This window comes from Rattus norvegicus, chromosome X (genome assembly GCF_036323735.1).
Source record: "Rattus norvegicus strain BN/NHsdMcwi chromosome X, GRCr8, whole genome shotgun sequence".
In the NCBI taxonomy this organism is placed as follows: domain Eukaryota; kingdom Metazoa; phylum Chordata; class Mammalia; order Rodentia; family Muridae; genus Rattus; species Rattus norvegicus.
In genome coordinates this window covers 104,839,886-104,844,095 of record NC_086039.1, presented here as the reverse complement: position 1 = coordinate 104,844,095, position 4,210 = coordinate 104,839,886, and the positions used below count along the sequence as shown (strand labels likewise).

At 36.1% G+C, this 4,210-nt stretch overlaps 1 pseudogene; it reads left to right on the top strand.

Moving 5' to 3' along the window:
* The first annotated feature begins 1,991 nt into the window (after positions 1 to 1,991).
* LOC134484212 (acyl-protein thioesterase 1-like) lies at positions 1,992 to 2,444 on the top strand (annotated as a pseudogene).
* The last annotated feature ends 1,766 nt before the right edge of the window (positions 2,445 to 4,210 follow it).

Here is a 4,210-nt window from a genome sequence, read left to right as displayed (position 1 = left end):
GAAGGACATCTGGGTTCTTTCCAGCTTCTGAATATTATAAATAAGGCTGATATGAACATAGTAGATCATGTATCCTTGTTAGATGTTGGAGCATCTTTTGGGTATATGCCCAGGAGTGGTATAACTGAGTCCTCAGGTAGTGGAATGTCCAATTTTCTGAGGAACCGCCAAACTGATTCCCACAGTACTTAAGTGACCCCCAAAATTTCACCAGAGAACTCCTAAATCTCATAAACAATTTCAGCAAACTGGCTGGATATAAACTTAACTCAAACAAATCAGTAGCTTTTCTCTACTCAAAGTGTAAATAGGCTGAGAAAGAAGTTAGGGAAATGACTCCCTTCACAATAATTACAAATAACATTATATATCTTGGTGTGCCTAACCAAGCAAGTGAAAGATCTGTATGACAACTTCAAGTCTTTGAAGAAAGAATTTGAAGAAGATCTCAGAAGATGAAAAGATCTCCCATGCTCATGGATTGGCAGAATTAATATTAAAAATGGCCATCTTGATGAAATAAATTTATAGATTCAATGCAATGCCCATCAAAATTCCAATTTGATTCTTCATAGAGTTAGAAAGAACAATTTGAAAATACATTTGGAATAACCAAAAACTATTCTCGACAATAAAAGAGATTTTGGGGGAATCACCATCCCTGACCTCAAGCAGTATTACAGAGCAAGAGTGATAAAAACTGTATGGTACTGTATACAGAGACAGGCAGATAGATCAGTGGAATAGAATTGAAGACCCAGAAATGAACCCACACACCTATGGTCACTTGATCTTTGACAAAGGAACTAAAACCATCCAGTGGGAAAAAAAGATAGCATTTTCAACAAATGGTGCTGGTTCAACTGGAGGTCAGCATGTAGAAGAATGCAGATCGATCCATTCTTATCTCCTTGTATAAAGCTCAAGTCCAAGTGGATCAAGGACTTCCACATAAAACCAGATACACTCAAACTAATAGAAGAAAAAGTGGAGAAGAGCCTCAAACACATGGGCACTGGAGAAAATTTCCTGACCAGAACACCAATGGCTTATGCTCTAAGCTCAAGAACGGACCTCATAAAATTGCAAAGCAATTGTAAGGCAAAAAACACTGTCATTAGGACAAAACAGCAACCAACAGATTGGGGAAAGGTCTTTACCAACCCTTCATCTGATAGATGGCTAATATCTTATCTATATCTATCTATATATCTATATATCAAGAAGTTAGACTCCAGAGAAGTAAATAATCCTATTAAAATGGGGTACAGAGCTAAACAAAGAATTCTCAAGTGAGGAATATCGAATGGCTGAGCAGCATCCTCTTATTTCTAAGTGCAGTTTTTCAGGGTGGGGACACTTGTTTTCTGATTTTGCAGTTAGAAGTAATAAAGGAAAAACTCTTTCTCTCCAATGTTGTCTCACTGGTTATATAAACCATACTTAAGGACAGGCCCAATGACCAGTAGTAGATGGCCAATTTAAAGCTAACTCAATGGTATTTTTTGAAGGTTTTTGTCTCATATTGTTTTGTTTGAGCATTAAAAACCATATTACTGGTCTATTGTACACTGTGGTTTCTGATGTAGTGCTTTTAGGCTTGTGTGTGTGTGGGGGAGGTTTGTGCATGCACACACTTCTTTTTTTTCTAAAACAAAAATCTGATTTGTTTGTTTTATTTGCTTGTTTGCTATCTAAAGTGAAAGAGAAAAGAGGCATGGAGTAGGATGTGTGGGGAGGTGGGGAGTACCTAGGAGGAGTTGGTAGAGGGGAAAATATATAATACAAGAATATATAATTGTCTGAGAAAAGTTCCAAAGTTATAAAATTTACTTAGTTAGCACATGGTATGTTGCAGGGTACGATAAGGAAAAATGTGTTTGTTTGAATGGTAAATTCTAGGAACAAATTGTTCCCATAAAAATATTCATGATAATAAGTTTGCAAAGTGGGATATAACAGCTCTTAATGTTCTGTCCACTTGACCGGTTACATTAAATGTGAATTTGACTATGCCTTCTTGGTTTGATTATATTGGACTTTAGCCACATCTTTAAGAAGATGAGTCTGTAATTAAATAGACATCAGAAAATGGAAAAGCTCTGATAGATCAAGAGATGAAAAATGGCATTCTTCTAACAGTCATTTTAGGAGAATCTACTCAGGGCCCTCTTACTGATGATAATAGAGTTACTTCTATCCTCGAATGCCATAGAGATTGTGACCTTTTAGTTCTCCTAAGAGTTTTTCTCTTACTGTTTTATAATTAAAACCACTGGTAAAAGCAGCCAATGCAATCTTCAAAGTCTATGGAGGCATGACACACAATTCATGTCAGCAAGAAATGATGGATGTCAAGCAATTTTATTGATATGCTTGTACCTCAAATTGATTGTTGTCATTACAAGGCCTTGTGTAGACTTATACCAGCTTCATTGCAGTAATACATAATCTTACTACATATCCCATACCCAATCTTAAAACCTGTGATGTTTACAGTGTTAAAACATTTTGCAAATGAATACCAATGATACAGACTAAATGATAACGATGTATCTCTATGGAGAATATATGATCCTTTAAGTTTCTATACATATGTTTGTATTATAGAATCCCAAATATACTAGGATCAAAGGAGGTGAAATAGCTAAGTTCTTCCTTTCAAATACAAGTCAGGAAAATAAAATACTACTACCAGAGATTTTATTACATGATTTGAAAATTACTAGAAAGTTCACTGAAAAATCATTCAGGAATAAACAATGAGTTAAGATGTAAGTGACTTGTTAATTATGTGGTTTAGACTGAGATGTTAATTCAGCACTGCTTAGTCACCAGTGTCTATAGATTTTAAAATGCACTCATGATGACTGTAATGCCTTAGATGAGTGTACAAGGAAAAATGCATTCAAATACCAAAAAGGCCATTTGCTCTATTCAGTTAATGGTCTTTTATTTGATCATGCTTTTCTTTTCTTTAATACTTCTATTTAATATTTTTTCTCTTCTCAAGGAAAATTATTATGTTCTTTTTGATTTTTTTCCTTTAACATATCAAATATTGTCTCTCTGCTATAGAAATTTATCAACATATATTATAATTTTATATTACTATCCACAGACATATAATATTTCAAATCAGTATAACTTCAAAAGAAGAAAAATATTGCTTAAGTTCATTACATATTTCAAATAAATACATCTTAGCCCATATTTAGACCTATATAGTTTTCAGAATCTTCAGTCCAGGTAATAATTCTGTGGTCTTATTTTTCTATAAAAAACTGAAAGTTAAATATTTTTGTGTGTTCAAAAGTATTTTTGTTTGTGCAGGAGGTTTTAAAAACCAGGCTCTAAATTGATTAGATCTCCTTTAGAAAGGGCTTTTTAGTTTATTTTGGTTTTGAGCTATCTCTCTAGTCCTGCTGCTGCTCCCCTGGTTAACTCAGGAGTGCTAGCCCTGGTGGTGTGAATTCAACAGAACTGGCCTTGGTGGTGTGGGCACTGGAGAGCTGGATCTGTTGGCGAGGGCATGGAAGAGCTGGTAGGTTCACCAACTCAGCTAGCACCCAGGCCCAAATTCTGGGCTTGAGGTGACCCACCCACTATCTATGAGCTTGTGGAATGCAAGAAAGGCCTGGTCCTGCAGATCCAAAGCTGCCGGATCTCATGACACAGGGCAACAACAGGATATCTGAGAGGAGTCCTGGTGAGGATCTAGTATTGATGGTGTAGCAGAAACCAAAGGCTGCAAACCAGACCAATGTCTGGCTGAAATAAACAACAAGTAAGATGTTTGGATGAAAGGGTATATACTGGGTGAAATGTTTATTTTTTATTTTCTTTTGATGGGAGTTACAAGGGTGGAGGGCAGATATGAAGGGACTGGGAAATGAGTGGGATTCTAGCCCATGATGTGAAGTTCACAAAACATCAATAAAGAAACTTAAAAAGCTTTTTCCTGTATATATATTTTTTGAAAAACTACCTATTGTACATGATGAGCAATCAGTTAAAAACTTCAGTTTTTTTTTTTTTTTATTAACTTGAGTATTTCTTATATACATTTCGAGTGTTATTCCCTTTCCCGGTTTCCGGGCAAACATCCCCCTCCCCCCTCCCCTTCCTTATGGGTGTTCCCCTCCCAACCCTCCCTCCATTGCCGCCCTCCCCCCATAGACTAGTTCACTGTGGGTTCAGTCTTAGCAGG